This window comes from Chenopodium album, chromosome 11 (genome assembly GCF_948465745.1).
Source record: "Chenopodium album chromosome 11, dcCheAlbu1.1, whole genome shotgun sequence".
Lineage (NCBI taxonomy): Eukaryota > Viridiplantae > Streptophyta > Magnoliopsida > Caryophyllales > Amaranthaceae > Chenopodium > Chenopodium album.
This window is the reverse complement of record NC_137844.1, coordinates 44,812,964-44,831,111: the sequence shown is the minus strand read 5'-3', so window position 1 is coordinate 44,831,111 and position 18,148 is coordinate 44,812,964.

Genomic DNA, 18,148 nt, shown 5'->3' with positions numbered 1-18,148 from the left:
ATTGTTACGCATGTACATATATGAAGCAATTAAGTCAAATTGGAAACAACAAGCAACCTTTCATTGATGGGCTTTTTATTTACAAAAATTTACAAGTCTCAGAAGTAGTACTTTTTCAACTTGTCTACATTCCAAGTTTTAGGCAGCCGCCTGCCGTCTAGGGTTTCCAGCCGGTAGGTGCCGTTTCTCACTTCTTCATAGATCCGGTAGGGGCCTTCTCAGTTAGGAGTTAGCTTTCCTTGTTCATTGGCCCTACCGGTTTCCTCCGTCTTGCGTAACACAAAGTCCCCAACCTTTAAGGGCCGTTTGTGTACTCTTTTATTATAGGCACGAGTCATTCTCAGACGGTAAATCTCATGACGCAAGGCGGCATTGCCCCTGCGCTCCGGAAGTGAGTCCAATGCTAGCCGCATGGCCTCTCAGTTCGCCTCTTCATCGTATAGCATGACTCGTAGAGTCGGCTCATAATGCTCGATGGGCAAGACAGCTTCTGCACCGTAAACCATGAGAAATGGGATTTCACCGGTTGCCCCCTTTTCAGTTGTCCGGATGGCCCATGGGACATGAATTAACTCTTCAGCCCATAAACCACCGGCTCTTTCAATTTTCTTTTTGATACCGTCTGAGATGAGTTTGTTGAAGGCTTCAACTTGGCCATTTGCTTGGGGTTGGCCGACTGATGCAAAGCAATGTGAGATCCCTTGATCTCCTAACTAAGTTTTAAGCTAAGGCGTCTCGAATTGAGGTCCATTATCAAACACCATAGACATGGGTACCCCAAACCGGGTGATAATGTTCTTCCAGATGAAGAAGATGACATCCTTTGTCTTGATGCCTGTGACCGCCACTGCTTCCACCCACTTGGTGAAATAATCCACAGCCGCTAGAATATAGCGCTTTCCGCCTGGTGCAGGCGTATAAGGACCTAGAATGTCCATGCCCCATTTAGCAAACGGGACTGGGCTGTAGATTGTCGTCAGGTCAGTAGCCGGGCGATGGATTAGCTTGCCAAATCTTTGACACTTATCACATTTTTTAACAAACTCCATGGCATCTGACTCAAGAGTGGGCCAGAAATAGTGTCGCCTGGCTCTGACGGCTAGGGACCTGCCGCCTGCATGAGAGGCGCAGTATCCCGCATGCAATTTTTTGAGAACTTCTCTCCCCTTTTCTGGGGTAACGCACTTCAATAGAGGCTTCAGAAACCCCGCCTTGAAGAGTTCTCCTTCCCTCTTCTCGAAGTTTGCAGCACGCTTCTTTAGTACGACCGCTTCTTGGGGTGAATCAGGGAGCGTGCCGTCTGTCAGATATGCCCGGATGCTATCTATCCAAGTAGAACTTCGATCTAGAATTCCAATGGGCTCGTCATCATATTTACTCCTCTTTTCCATAACTTCCCAGAAGACTGACTGAGGCGCATCACAGGATGCGGAGGATGCCAATTTTGACAATGCATCCGCCTGGTTATTTTCAAACCTGGGAACTTGACTTAGGTGAAATTGTTCAAGTGTCCCAACTTCAGCTTTGACCGCCTGCAAGTATTTGATCATAGCCGGATGGGTGGCTTCATACTCACCATGGTATTGGCTAACGACCAACAGAGAATCGGAGCAGGCGTCTATTTTTGTTGCCCCTTCCGCCTTACACATGCGGATACCGGCTAGCAGGGCTTCATATTCCGCCTCATTATTTGAGGCCTGGAACTTAAACCGTAGTGCATATTCATATTTATCTCCATCTAGAGATTTACAGATTATGCCTGCACCACAGCCGTTCATATTTATCTCTTTTCTTTTGCCGGATGGGCTTCTTTTTTGGATCCACGGCGAGTTTGTGGATAGCGAGATACGGGCTGAAGCCTGGCATCTCTTCCACTTCAAAGGCAAAAATGTCTTTGAATTCTTTCAGCAGAAGGTGCAAGTTGGCACCAAGCCTTTCAAAGGTAACTGTCCCCACCTTAACAGTTCGCTCTAGACAGCTGTCGTCTAGAGGAATATCAATGTGCTCACCAGCCGGCTGGGGACGGAGATCATCTGACCGTTCCCCGGTCAGTGATTGCTATTTCTTCTCCTTCTTCACCTCCGCCAACTGTTTAGTTTTTCTTTTCTTTGCGGCTGCTGGAGGGGGTGAATCAGGGTCTTTGACATCGTCAAGGTTTATTGGCTCCTTCGGCTGGCCGGCTGAAGCAGTAGTGGCTTGACGTCTGATAGATAACACTCCCTTTCTGTCTTCTGATCCCCGTTAAGGGAGCCAACAGAGCCATCATCCTTTTCATACTTGAGAAGCATGAGATCTGGGATGATGACGGCCTTGCACTCGTTTAGAGTGGGTCGGCCAAGAATAATGTTGTAGGCGGTCAGCTCTTTAACCACTAGGAACCGGACGACCATGTGTCGCCCTTTTCCCTTCTCCCCCAGCCGGATGGGTATATCGATTTGTCCGACTGGGTGCACCACCCCTCCACCAAAGCCAACTAATGGATGGGAGACGTCGCGTAGGCTGTCCCGCTTGTAATTAAGCTTGGACAGACACTTGAAGCTGATGAGATCAGAGGAGCTACCTGTATCTATTAGGATCCGGCCAACCAGCTGATTGGCGACCTTGCATTCAATGACGACTTGGTCGTCATGCGGTCGGCGCACTTTGCCCTGATCTTTCTCATTGATGAGGACGTCAAGGAATGTACCACTGGAGGATGCCTGTCCATCATCAACTAAATGGATCATCTTCTTCAGATGATCCTTGGTGTCCCGAATGGTCGGGCCACCGCTTGCGAATCCGCCTGCTATAGTGTAGATCGGATCCTTGTCGGTATCCGAGCTACTAGTAGGCTGGACAATTTTTGATAACTGCCCCGGATTCGTCTTAGAAGTCGATTTGGACTTCAAGACATAGGAATTCAGCAAGCCTTTGTCAGCCAGACGGTCCAACGTCCGCTTGAGACTGTAGTAGTCGTTGGTGTTATGACCCACTTCCTAATGGAAGTGGCAGAATTTATTCTTGTTCTGCGACTGAACAGAACTCTTCATAGGATTCGGCTTCTCAATGGTCAGCCGGTCTTTCACCTCTGTAAAGATGGTGTAACAGTCTTTATTGAATTCATACCGTGAGACATACGGTTTGAATTCTTTCTTTTTCTTTTTAGACGGCTAATCAGGTGCCTCAACCGCCCAGACTTCTTTTCTCTTTTTGCCCTCTTCGGCTTTCTGAGCTGGCTGAGCAGACCGACTCTCTTTTCGCTTGTCGGACTTCTTGGAGTCCGGTTGATGGTTGGACGAGCAGAGGTCGGTGGCTTGAATAAAGCTTTCCGCCTCTATCAACGCCTCTTGAAGGGTGAAAACCCTCTTCCGAACAAGGTCGAACTTAAAGGTCGACCCGTCCTTCAGACCTTTAAAGAAGTCTGTATAGGCTACCTCGTTAGACAGCCCCTGGATTTGAATTCTCACCGGGTTGAACCGCCTGACATAGGAGCGAAGTCCTTCTCTATCTCCCTGCCGGATGGTGCTCAAATCGAGGCTTGTTTTCTTGGCAGGGATGTTTATCGAGAAGTTGGAGGCAAACAGGAAGGCAAGCTTCCTGAAGCTGTCAATACATCCGGCTGGCAGGTTGCCAAACCATTGTTAGGCAATGCCCTTCAATGTAGCCGGGAAGCACCGGCACCACATAGCATCCTCCAACCCCTGCATGTGCATGAGGTTGGAGTAGGCCATAAGGTGGTCCTCCGGGTTGGTGGTACTGTCATAGGCACCCACCAACACATTCTTAACCTTGGACGGCTAGGCGGCCTCTGTTATCTCCTTGGTGAACGCAGAAGTTTGTTCACCAAGTTTGAGTAGACGGAGCTGCCAGTCCAAAGGTTGGATATTGTATGCCGCCTGACCCCCAAAGAGGGCCTGCTGCATGAAATGAGGAGAATACGGACTGTAAACCATAGGGGGTACATACGGTGCATTCCCGATCATCTGAGGACCAGAATGGACGGTGTTACCGCTTGTATGGCTCTCATGCAAGGATTGAATATTCCCTGTAGATGTGTTTTTGAAGCTGTCTGGAAAGCTCGAAGTAGAGGCTGACTTAGACAACTGCTGACTTCTCCTGCGCTCGATGATTTGACGAGCGTTAGGGGTAGATTTTTTGTTACCCACCGGTTGATCCTCCCGGCGAGGATTTCTTAGACCCTTCTGGGGCAGAAGGATCTTCAACCAGTCAATGGCAGGTGTAGTCTTGTCCTTTGGGTGTGGAGTAGGTTGCTTGTCTTTGACTAACTTCTTCCTCGCAGTTCGAGGAGACTTCTTAGCCGGCTGACCCTTGCTAGAGCCAGCAATTTTCTTTTCGATCAGGTCCTTGATCTCACCCTTGAAACTAGTCATGAATTTCATGAGCTCGTCTCCAGTGACTGGAGCCCGATCTCTTGCCGACTGGGTTTCCCCTTCCGGCTGACCAGAGGGCCTACTGGTACCCGCCTGGCTTTCACCTCGTTCCAAAGTGTCTCTTGGACGAATACGCTTAGTGATGAGAGAGCCATCTTTGGCAATGTATGTTTTGACCTAAGGCTCATCATCCTCATGGTCTGTAAAGACCTCCGGCTGGTTAGCCTTGGGGTCAGGAGGCGGTACAGACTCTTGAACCATCCTTGAGGCATTCTCCCCACAAACGGCACCAAATGTTTCGGGTGGTTTTGTCCCTCGGGAGAGTTATAGCTCGAGAACTGATCCGACTGCGCCTGTACCTGAAAAACAACGGAGACTTCGGGTGCTTAGAGCTCCGCCTTTGACGATCAAGTTAGTACTTGAATATGAGTAGGAGAAGGTGCGGAAAATGAAATGAGATCTTCTCGGGTTCCGAGATCAATTGCTCTCTGATGTGAGAAAATGTAGGGTAGGAGTAATAAAATGATTGAATGAATGTCCCCTAAAATTGGGGGATATCTCCCTATTTATAGGGTCATTGGGGAACGTGCCCTCTCTTAGGTCACTTGACCTAGATTTGGTGGGCTGCGCCGCTTTGCGGCGTTCTTGGGAATTGGGCCTTGAAAGGCGCAATTTTGAAAGGCATCTGAGGCTGTCACGTGTCAGCTGACAATTGGCCCAAATGGACCTGACTATGCTTGACACGTGGCCCTCTCTGATTGGTCCACATGGACAGGGTATTTTTACCCAAAACACTTGGTGCAAACGGGTAAGCAGCCATGGGTGTGTGCCTAGCATCAGGTGACCCGTAGCAAACGCTACTAGGCTCGGCCTAGCTAGTACTACGTGGGGTGATGGAGGCACATGCACCAAGCCGCATAGTCCGGGGTTGCTAGACGACCTTGGCTTGCATATGGCACGCAAGTAGTGCGTGAGCCACTTGAGTGTGGTTGGCTTCGTGTTTACTTATTTTGCCGTTTTAATTAATTTAATTTGGTTTTAATTATTTTAATAAATATTGGAGGCTAGGCCTCGGTTTTTGAGCGGCATTTGCAAAATTTAATTTTGGCAAATAATTGGGTTTACCGGCTCAATTAATTGGATTAATTAAGATGGATGCGGAATTTAGTGGGAGCTTCAATAATTAATTGTGTTAAATTACATATCAATTAAACAAATTTGACTAGTTTTAATTAGGCATGTTAATTGGATTAACGACCTAAATTAGTTACTAGTTTACGATCGTTTTATGCATTGTTACTTGTTTTATCGTTGTAAAATGCATGGGGCATTCACAAATAGTGAATATTGAATGGAATGTATATTCTCTCACAGGTTTTATAAAATGGCAACTAGTGGGCCCCGATTAGGATAGAAAATACGGACTGCGATCCGTGATGTATTTTTGTAAATCTAAACACGGTCTGCGAATCATTGAGTATTTTTGTACCTTAATATTTAGATTAGTCCTAATCGTAGATACTAGTATTTGCATAATTATGGTAATGTCTTGAAGACGGAGGTTCTTAAGATGAAGCCTTGAAGTTGCAAAAGTCGTCCTTTGAAGACTTGAAGATTCAAGGGGTCATGCTAGTTGCCAAATGTATCTTTATTTATGTTTTCGATATATATCTATGAGAATTTATATATGAATTATATGTTAGATGCATGTTTAGGATTTCGAATGTTGTGATGATTAATTAAGTTCACTTAAATCAACCAACTTAGAAACCCTAGGTCCCTAAAATATTGAGTGAAATTGCCATTCCAAAACAACACTTATCAACCTATTGAGAGTAGTGATGGGCTACACCAAAGCGAGACATCACTATTACTCCCTAGGATACGTAAGGCATACCGGGTATGCAAGTTGGTTTTGGTTGTACTCAACGATATGAGTAGTGGAGTCCTAACATGTCGTGGCAAAGTGAATAAATTGTTGAGAGAGCATTAGATGTGACGACTTATTCAACCAAGAGTGGCTTGGAGCCATTAGCAAAGCGTTGCTTACCTTAAGAGATTGAGTGTTAAGACAAGCCAAAGCATGCTTAACTACTCTCTGTTTCTTTGGATCTTGGAATCGACTTATTAAATGGGGACAATTTTAATGTGTGAATAAGACGTTTAAATAAGTTTGATTAAAATGCATGATTTCAATCTTATTTAAGTATTATGAATGGTTTTTCATTTCAAATTCTTTCAATTGTAGAATCATGTCTTCAAATAACTCAAACAACCAATTCTCATTGCGCTCTATTCTCGACAAGGAGAAGTTGAGTGGGCCAAATTTTCTTGATTGGCAAAGGAACTTGCGTATAGTTCTCATGCAAGAGCAAAAGGAATATGTCCTTGATGAGGAAATGCCCGAGACTCCCAATGAGGAGGTGACTCAGGCTTCCCTAAACCGATGGCAAAGTGCCAATTGGGATGTCAAATGCATCATGTTAGCCACAATGTCTCCCGAGCTTCAAAAGACTTTCTTTGAAAAGGAGACAGCTTTTGAGATCAATTCTGAGCTGCAAAACATGTTCCAAGAGCAGGCCCGAACTGAGAGGTTTGAAACCCACAGGCAGATCCTTGAGAGTAACCTCAAGAAAGGACAGCCAGTCAGCCCACATGTACTCAAAATGATAGGATTGTTTGAGAATATGGAAAGGCTTGATGCAGGGTATTCAACCGAGATGGCAATTGACATCATTCTCCATTCGCTGCACAAAGGTTATGACCACTTCAAGATGAACTATAACATGCACATCATGGAGAAAACCCTCACCGAGCTTCATGGTATGTTGAAGCAAGCCGAGAAAACACTCAAGGATGTGGGGAAGCATGATATGCTCATGATCAAAAGGGGCAAGTCGTTCAAATTCTCAGGCAAGAAGAAGAAAGGCTTTAAGGGGAAGGGTAAGAAGAAGACCTTTTTGCCTAAGCCTAAAGCTGCCAAGGAGAAGAAGGTAGCGTCTTCTAAATATGATTTCGAATGCTTCTACTGTAAGAAGAAGGGATATTGGAAGAGAGATTGCCTCAAGTTCAAGGAAGATAAGAAGAACGGAACCATTGCTTCTGAATCGGGTATATTGGTTATAGACTTAAACTTCACTAGCTCAACATCATGGGTATTAGATACCAGATGTGGCTCACACCTTTGTTCCAATTCTCAGGGTTTAAGGAACATTAGGAAGCTAGCGAAGGGAGAGGTAGAACTCCAGGTCGGCAATGGAGCCAGAATTACAGCCGTATCCGTAGGAACTCTCAGTTTGTCTTTGCCCTCTGGGCTTGTTTTGGAACTTGAAAACTGTTTTTATGTTCCCAACATTACCAAAAACATTATTTCAATTTCGGCATTGGACGCCAAAGGTTTTGAATTTCGAGTAAAGAACCATGAATGTTCATTTTATCTCGATAATGTTTTATATGGTATTGCACATTCTAAAAATGGTCTTTATGTGCTTTCTTTAGACAAACAAGTTTATAATGTGAATAATACTACCAAAAGAGCTAAGACTATGGAGTCAAATCAGACTTACTTGTGGCATTGTCGTCTTGGCCACATTAACATCAAACGCATCAAGAAACTTCTACAGGAAGGTGTTCTTGACTCTTTCGATTTAGAATCGTTTGAGAATTGCGAAGGATGTTTATTAGGCAAGATGATTAAGCAGCCATTCTCCAAGCAGGGAGAAAGGGCCGGAGACTTATTGGGTCTAATACATACCGATGTATGTGGACCAATGAGCTCCACCACAAGGAACGGACATTGATATTTTATCACCTTCACAGAAGACTATAGTAGATATGGCTATGTCTACCTCATGTCGCACAAATTTGAATCGTTTGAAAATTTCAAAGAATTTCAGAGTGAAGTTGAAAATCAGCTTGGCAAGAAAATCAAAGCCCTTTGATCGGATCGAGATGGTGAATACTTGAGCCAAGAATTCGATGACCATCTGAAAGAAAAGGGTATACTTTCATAATTGACACCTCCAGGAACTCCACGATGGAACGGAGTATCCGAAAGGAGAAATCGAACCTTGTTAGACATGGTACGATCAACAATGGGTCTTAGTGATCTTCCTATCTCTTTCTAGGGACACGCTTTTCTAACTGCGGCACTAACACTGAACCGTGCTACACCAAAAGCTGTAGAAAAGACTCCATACGAGTTATGGATGAAGAAACCTCCTAGGTTATCTTTTCTAAAGATATGGGGATGCGAAGCATATGTCAAGAAATTGATTTCTGACAAACTTCATCCCAAATCTGACAAGGTTTACTTTGTGGGCTACCCAAAAGAAACCAAAGGGTATTACTTCTAAAACGAATCGGAGAACAAAGTTTTTGTTGCTCGCGATGGTGTCTTTTTAGAGAAGGAGCACCTTTCCAAAATGACAAGTGGGAGGAAAATCGAACTCGACGAAGTTCGTGAGGATGAGCAACAAAATCAGAATGATAGTCAAAGTGCTCAAACAGCATCTGTTGACGCAGATCAAAATGATCAAAATGTGCAAAGTTACACCGACAATGCAAAAGCTCATTCCATTACCCTACGTAGGTCTCAGAGGCCGAGATCTCAACCTGATAGATATCTTGGTTTAGTATTAACCGAGAATCAGGACATCCTGATCATGGATGGAGATGAACCAGCAACCTACAAGCAAGCGATGGGAAGCACTGACTCTGCTAAATGGCAAGAGGCCATGAGATTTGAAATGGATTCCATGTTTGAAAATCAAGTTTGGGACTTAGTTGACTTACCCGAAGGTTACACACCTATCGGAAGTAAGTGGATTTTCAAGTTGAAAACCGACAAAGATGGAAATGTATTCATTTACAAAGCTAGATTGGTAGCAAAAGGTTACAGAAAAGTTCATGTTATTGATTACGATGAAACCTTTTCTCCAGTCGCAATGCTTAAATCCGTTCGGATCCTCCTAGCGATTGCTGCATATTACAATTATGAAATATGGCAGATGGACGTCAAAACCGCCTTCCTAAATGGTATTTTGGAAGAAACTGCGTATATGAGACAGCTTGAAGGTTTTGTCGACCAAAATAATGCTAGGAAAGTTTGTAAGCTTAAGAAGTCCATTTATGGACTAAAGCAAGCAAGCAGGAGTTGGAATCTGCGATTCGATGAAGCCATCAGTAAATTTGGTTTTATCAAGAATCCAAATGAATCTTGTGTTTACAAGAAGGTCAGTGGGAGTGTCATCGCCTTCCTAGTCTTATATGTCGATGATATATTGCTCATTGGAAATAGCATTCCGTTGTTAGAGTTTGTAAAGGCCTGGCTTGGAAAGTGTTTCTCAATGAAAGACTTGGGAGAGGCTCAGTACATACTAGGCATCAAGATCTACAGGGATAGATCAAAAAGGATGATTGGATTGAGTCAAAGTACTTACATTTATAAGGTACTTGATCCATTTAGCATGGAGGAGGCCAAGAGAGGTCACCTACCAATGCCACATGGCATAACCCTAAGCAAGAAGCAGTGTCCACAGACACCTGATGAGTGGGTAAGAATGAATCAGATTCCATATGCTTCGCTTATTGGATCGATCATTGTAGACACCCAAATGTGTCTCCCCAAAACCAAACCCAGTGATGAACACCTTTCATGTCATTTCATTATCGAACAAAGTGAAAGTGTGAAAAGTCTAGTGATGAGGATGTTTTTATTAAAATATCTCTTCTTTCTGTTTTTGAAAATATTTCTTTTCTCACCTTATTTTATGAAAACGTGCAGTCCAGTTTAGTTTGGTCCGTGATATGGGTCCAATAATAATGTAGTTGGATGGGGCTTGAAAAGATCTTTCCAACGATATATTATAAGCCCAATTCCGATGAATAATGAGGAAGTTATGGCCAAAATACTAAACTAGGCTCAAACCGGATTTTACCTACGGCCCAATGATCATGTGGAGGGTACAAAGGTTTAATCCTATTCCTAAAATAATTAGGATTAATTAGAAGCTTCCATAAGTTTCTAAAAGATCTTAATTATCCTTTTTTGAAAAGATAAAATCAAGGAGTTTTAAATTGAATAAAAAACTTTCTTTTTTTAAAACTTTCTTTTTTTAAGTCCTAATTCTATTCGAATTTAAGGATGTTCAAAGACGGTCAGATATTACTTTCGTGCCTCATAATTTTTATCAAAATCTTATAAGGTTGGATAGATCTTGAAATTATCTTTCCAATGATATATTATAATATTAATTCTGAGCTATAACGAAAAAGATATGAATAGAATACGAAACTCTATCCAAAACTGACACCGTTCCACTATTTCGGCCATATCTTTTTATCTACAAAAGATTTTAATCTGATTCTAATTGGGTTGGAAAGTAGACTTCAAGAGATTTCCAACGACATATTATATGACTTATTTGGACTTCTGGATCAAAAGTTATGATAAAAAAATATTCGCAAAAACTGCTGACCGACGAGTTTTATTTCGATTCGAATTTGAATTCGGATTCTTTTCTTATTCTTCGACTCTCTTTTTTCCTATAAATAGAGGTCACATATCCCCTTTTTTCAATCATCTAAAATCAACTCTCATCAAGAATTTCTTGATTCTCTTTCTCTTTCTAAACCTTCCCTCAAACACAATTCCTCATACATTAGCACTAGACACACCTAGCCAAGTTCGAAGTTGCCTTCGCCGTAGACGTGAAAGGTTATAATTTCTGAGGGTTTGGTCCCTAATCTCTATTTCAATTATTTGATTTGATTGTTTGATTTTATATTTTCCTTGAAGTTACTAACGCTTGTATTTTGTTATTAGAAAGAGGTACGAGGCATCAAAGTATGTAATTTTATTGCTCTATTCTTGTAGAAAGCATGTTTAAATTCATTTAATTCCTAGTATCATGTTAGGATGTTATTATTTCTTTCTAGTATCATGTTTAGGGTGCCTTTTACTCTTTTCTAATATCATGTTAGTATCATGTTAGAGCTAAAGCTTTGATCTTTATTGTTTAGTGACATGCAAGGGTTTGTTATTAATCTTGTTAGTATCATGCCTAGGATCTTGCTATTAATATTATGCTTTAACATGATTATGATAATTATGATTATTATGATTGTTATCATGATTATGATTATTATTTTTATGATTATTATGTTGCTTGATATATTTATATTGTTATTGCTTGATCACGCCTTTTATGCATGTTTAAAAGGAATTTGTACTTGTAATCACGCTTAATAAGATAATTAATAATCTTGTTTAAGGCTAATATGATTATAATTCAAGTGATCGCCAATAATAGTTTTGCTTGTGCATTAATATTCAACCAACATAGATAAACAGGTTTAGGGTTAACCTATTGTTTGCATGTTAGTCAGAAAGCGCACATGAATACGAGAAGAATGAAGTAGAGGCCTATTATTAGGGCAGGTTCAATCTATATAAGGTTGGATTTGTACCCTCATCCCCGAACCCTATTTGGTTCAAGACCTTTTGGAGTTGACGATCTCCTGGATCGTTAAGGAGTGTAATCTTCACCTTGTGAACGGTTTACAAGTTCCTAAAACTTGTTGGCGACTCTTTTGCTCTAGCTTCCTTCCCTTTGGACGCCACCATGCTTAAGTGTATGATCACAGTGGGGTTCAAGTTTGGGGTAATGCTTGAAATATTCCCTACAATCATGTATGCCATGATATGTACTAGGCCAGATATCGTATGCCTTGAGTGCTACGAGCCGTTACCAATCAGATCCAGGAGAGGCCCATTGGGCTGTGGCCAAGAATATCCTAAAGTACCTAAAAAGGAACAAGGATAAGTTCCTGGTGTATGGTGGTTCAGAGGAATTAGTTGTTGAAGGTTATACCGATGCGAGCTTCCTGACAGACAGAGACGATTTTAAATCGCAATCTGGATATGTGTTCTGTCTAAATGGAGGAGCGTTTAGTTGGAAGAGTGCCAAGCAGAGCATAACTGCAGATTCTACAACTGAAGTCGAATAATTAACAGCTGCTAAAGCAGCTGAGGAGGCTGTTTGGATTCGTAAGTACGTTAGTGAACTTGATGTTGTACCCTCAATCAAGGGTCCAATAGCCCTCTATTGTGATAACAATGGAGCTATTGCTCAGGCCAGAGAGGCAAGGGAACATCAGAAGGTCAAACATGTTAAACAACGATTTCACATGATTCGAGAATGGAAATCAGAAGGTGAAATCAGAATTTGCAAAGTTGGAACGGATGATAATGTAGCCGATCCACTTACTAAACCTTTGCCTCAAGTGAAGCACAACAAGCACGTTGAGGCAATGGGAATCAAGCACGTAGGAGACTGGCTTTGATTTCCCTATTTAGTGTTTTAGTTAATTTTGAACATTTAATGTAAGATACTAAGAAAAACCATTCAAGTTTTTGGAGTAATATAAATTTCATGCAATATTTTATCACTCCATTTGCTATTTAATTGTGGTTTAGGATTAAATAATGAGTCCACTCGATTCTGAGAATATTCAAAATAGGGTATCAAGACCAGTCTTGTTAAGGAAACACCTATTAAGTGAACATTGAATATTATAATCGAAAATTATCCCTAATCGAGGTCATTTAAACGATGGATGATTAATGACCATTTGAGATTAGTGTGTAGTTTAATTTATAGCATCGTTTCTTGTGCTACAAGGACATGATCGTCATAAATCATTTACACAGGTATTGGTTTAAAACCATACTGGATCGACCTATGAGAATACTTTAAGAGATTAAAAATCGTCATAAGCATACTTCTCATTATGGCTATCGGAACCTATTTCATCGACCATGAGTATTGTGAGTTCCCTGTTTGAGTACTAGTCCGCTTTGATGTTGTCAAACGTCTGCGGTAATAGGGGATTATAACGGCAACACTCGGGCGGCTAGGTCCTCTTAGTAAGAGAAGCTACATTACAAGACTGGGAATGTTCCCCTACTAAAAATAGGGAAGATGTCTTTGTTGTTTACAAGGCCTCTCGACGAGCAAGACTGTAAAATGCATGGCCGTGATCGGATGGATTTTAGAAATCATCTATTTATTGACAGTCGAACTCGGGATCGAGAAACACTTCTGGACAAAATAAGGATGACGAATAAATCTTACCTTATAGTTCATGAAGAGACATTAAGTGACATAGGAAAAAGGCTATACACTAAATGCGCACTTGTCCGGAAGGACAAGTGGGAGATTGAAAGGAATGGTGTCCTTCGAACAAGTGTATTATTCCGATAGAGGGTTCGGAATTATTAGAAAGCTAATTATTCAGTGAGGTCAAGTGATCGGAATGCCAAGGTGGAGGCCGCTTTCTATCAGTAATATTAATGTATAATTGATATTACAGCTTAATCTTGACCGAACCCTTCGAGTCACACCCAAGCAAATAGCAAACCGAAGTGACGAATTAATTCGGAAGGAATTAATGAGTCGCCCGAGTAATTAATATTTAGACGTCGGAAATTCGAGATTGGAGCGTTAAAACCGAGCGTCGAAAGTCAAGTCGATAATAATAAAAGACGAGACGAGAAAAACTAATAAATTAACAAATTCCCAAAATACCCCTAGCATCGGAATTCCCTGAGCAAACCGAGTGCTAGGGGTATATAGTTTAGCATGGTGGCTAGCATGCGCACCAAGCCTAGCCTATGGCTGGCTGGTGCGTGCTAGTGCGCCTATGCTAGCATGGCTGCCGCGGCCATGTGTGCACAAGGCCAGCAGCATCCCCCGGCAACAGCCCGCACATATGGTGCGAGGCATGCTGTGCGGGGAGCTAGCAGCAGCCCACGGCTGCAGCAGCCCGCACGCTCGTGCTGGGCCTGCTGGCCGTGGGTATCCTCGTGCATAATGGGTAGCATGGAAGCCCACTTGGGGTGCCTTGGTACCCAAGTAGGGCTGCCATGTGGCGGCTAGCAAGAGAGGGTGAGAGGTGTGAGGTGGCGGTTTTTAGGAGAGGAGTGGGGAGCAAGTTTGGTCCCCCCCTCCTCCAAATGGTCCTCACCTAACCCCTCATGTGAGCTTGACACTTGTTTATTTATTAGTAGCTTGCTTATTTATTTATTTTAGGTTTAAAATAAAATGAATAAAATCAAAATCTCCCACATGGAAAGATGATGGGAATTTTGAGAGCCTTTGCCTATAAATACCAACCTAGGAAGTTGTGAATTCTTCACTTGAGTAAGTGTTGAAAAAGGCATCACAGTGTGAAAACCTTTGAACACTAATTACTCGGGTTTTGAGGTCGGGCCTTGCTAACTCCAAGGCAATAGACCGAGTTCGGTGCTCGCGTTGCGGGTGGACTTCGAAGGAGGTCTCCGTGTGAGCGGAGCTAAAGGGCTTTTCAAATAAGAGCTCAATTAAGTGAGCGAAGCACGCTACAAAGGTAATAATCTCTTACTTAGTCTTGTGTTTATTTTAATTATGCATTATGGTTATAATTATTGTGAGTTTGGTTTTGGGGTCGGGTTTTCTTCGGCGGTGGGTCGGACTCACCGAAACCCAATAGTATTCACGCTTAATAAGATAATTAATAATCTTGTTTAGGCTAATATGATTTTAATTCAAGTGATCACCAGTAATAGATTTGTTTATGCATTAATATTCAACCAACGTAGATTAAACAGGTTTAGGATTAATATAATGATTGTATGTTAGTCAGAAAGCGCACATGAATATGAGAAGAATAAAGTAGAGGCCTATTTTTAGGGCAGGTTCAATCTCTTTTAGGTTGGATTTGTACCTTCATCCCCGAATATCCAGTCATGTTTCTAGACCACTATGGAGTTAGCAATCTCATGGATCGTGAAGGGGTGTAACCTTCACCCTGTGAACGGTTTACAAGTTTCTAAAACTTATTGGCGACTCTTTTGCTCTAGCTTCCTTCTCTTTGGACGCCACCATACTTAAGTGTATGATTACAGTGGGGCTCAAGTGTGGGATGCTTGAAATTATTCCCTACAGTAATCAAATTAAATTGACATTGGTATTTTTCTAGTTGATGTTGAATGTCTTGTATGCTTGTTTACAGGTGCAACAAGGTAAGTTGTGTGATGATAGGATGAAAGCATGTTAGTGTGTTTTATTATGCTTATGTACTCAACACTGCTGATTCTGTGTTTGTATGTTTGTTTGGCCTTGTCTTTATCTTGGGCCTACAACAACCCATTTCTAATGGCGAGTAGTGGGGACATGTAGAGAGAAACTTTTCAGGTGATGAAGCATTTTCATGATGAGCATGAGCGAAGAACGAATCATGCTAGTTTCCATAGGAATATGATGCGTTTTTATTGCTTTGAATATTATTTATTTTATTATGCTCATGAGACTAACGTAAAGGTTTTCAGTATTGTTTGGTTTTAAGGGCCTATAGTGGCTCCAAGTTATAGGTTGACTTTGTTTCACTTTGGTTTGACTTTACTTTTGTTTGGTTTTGACTTTTAAGTTAACTTGTTTTGAATGGTTTTATAGAAAGTCTTCTGCTTTGTGCCTTTGACATTTGGCTTAGCCATTTTCACGGCGGCGGTAATGTCTTAGATTTTTCTATTTCGTATTTTAAAAAGGGTAAAACAGGTATTTTAAAGGAAAGGAATTTCTAAGGTATTACTACGAAGGAGAGTGAAGAAGATAGGGGAGGACGAGTTACCAGGCCATGTCAAGCATTCAAGCGTGAAGTCGATCTAGTTCAATGGAGTTCAGAGGTGAACACGTGGATGACAAAAGCGAAAAAGTACCAAAAAAATATTTAAAAAGTTGTTTTTGTTTACAAGTGTGTCATTTTGAAATACAATTATGTTTATCAATATGAGAAACTAGGGTTTGCTCACTGCAAACCTTGTCTTTTTCACCCAAAATACTTTCAAAAGATGTCACCTAAAATCAAGAATACTCTCTCCCTACTTTCACCCTTGCATGAAGAACAAGTGAAGTTTTCGCCTTGCTTTTCTTCCTTTTTCTCTTGTGATTTCTTGCGTGTAAAGCTCAGAGCATTAATAATGGTAGTATCTTAGGTAGTTTTTAAAGAGAGAGAAAGTTTAAGAGATAGGTTCTTAAATAAGAAATGGAAGTTTCTTAGACCATCTCCAATGGTGAGACTTGAAGGAGTTTTTTTTAGGAGATAGAGAATATTTTTGCAAAGGATACCAATAAGTTGGTATCTAAACTCAGCAACTTTAAAAGAAAGTTGCTAAGTTTGGATACCCAACTTTTGAGTCTCATTTGACAAAAAGTGTGGGCCCCTTATCAATATTATAAAATATTTTGTAAATTATTTAAGTTATATTTTTATTAAAATATTACAATATGAATTTGGTAGACCATAAATTGAAAGTGACATTAGTATACTTTAGGGAGTCTCACCATTAGGAAATTAGACTTCACATGGGTTGTTACATTGAGAAGTGTGTTAGGTATCACCATTGAAGGTAAAAAACAACTCATTTTGTATTTCAATACTCAAAATTGAGTATCACCAATGTAGATGATCTTATGTAGAAAGTGTGTTTAGGAGTTTTGAAATAAGCAATGGCTCTTGAGAAAAATAACTGTTGTTGACTAAGCTTTATACGACATAGTATACAACTGAATTTTGTGTGTTTTGCTTGAACTTGTACTCTTATACAAAAGTGGAAGCTGTGTTTTTGCGGGGGAAATGCAGAAAGAGATGTTATCCACCCACGTGGCCATGCTATGCATGCATGCAAATGGCTATTATCCTTCCAACGACTCTTTTATATATTGGCATGCATTATTTTTTTTTAATTTTTTATTTTACCAAAATTTGAATTGTAAAAAACAAAAATATGAGTTTTTTTTTTTTTTTTCTTCTTCTGCTTAGTCATAGAAGTTCTATTCCACCAAAATCACCATACTTAATATGTTGTTGTTTTCCTTGTGATAATACTCTATCATAATTAACACCTATTTCTCATCATGGATAAAATTAATCCAAATTTATAGATTACCAAACTACTCAACAAATCCAAATTACCCTACAAATCCAAATTACACTATAGACAATCAAAATTTCAATATTATCCAAACAATCAACATTATCTTAATAATCATAATCACCCAACTATCAAAAGTAACCCAATAATCCAAATTTTCCACCCATCCAAGCCACCCAATAAACTAAAAGTTTCAAGTAAATCCAAACTTAATCCTAATTTCCATTCTTCTTTTAACCATCACCGGCCAAAATATGGGAATCAACATTATGCCATCTTCACCTTTTGCCCCATATACTCCCCACAAAATTCTTCAAATTATTTTACAGACATATTAAACAGTCCAAATTTTTCAAATGTTGGGGAATGTCAAGATGTGGATGGGGCCAATCATGGTGGTGGAGGTTTGGGGTCCATCATTTATCTTAGTAACATTAACATTAATGTCATGGATGATGAAGAAAATTAAGATGATAATGATGAACCAACACCAACACCTTCAAGTAAAGGGAGGAGGATATCTTAGAATTAAGCCCAAGATAACCTTCTAATCAGTGGGTGGCTCAATTATGTTCTTGATAAGATAAATAGTACAAATAAAACTAGTGAAACATTTTGGATTAAGATAGTAAACCACTACAACAAGCATCACAATGGAGGAAGGCTAAGAGAACTTCAACAACTCAAGTGTCGTTGGCAAAAAATACGACCCATGGTTGCAAACTATGCAGCATGTGTTCATCTATGCAAACAGGAAATAAAGGAGTGTACTTTAGATGTCACTAGGGGTGGTTATTGGGAGGGT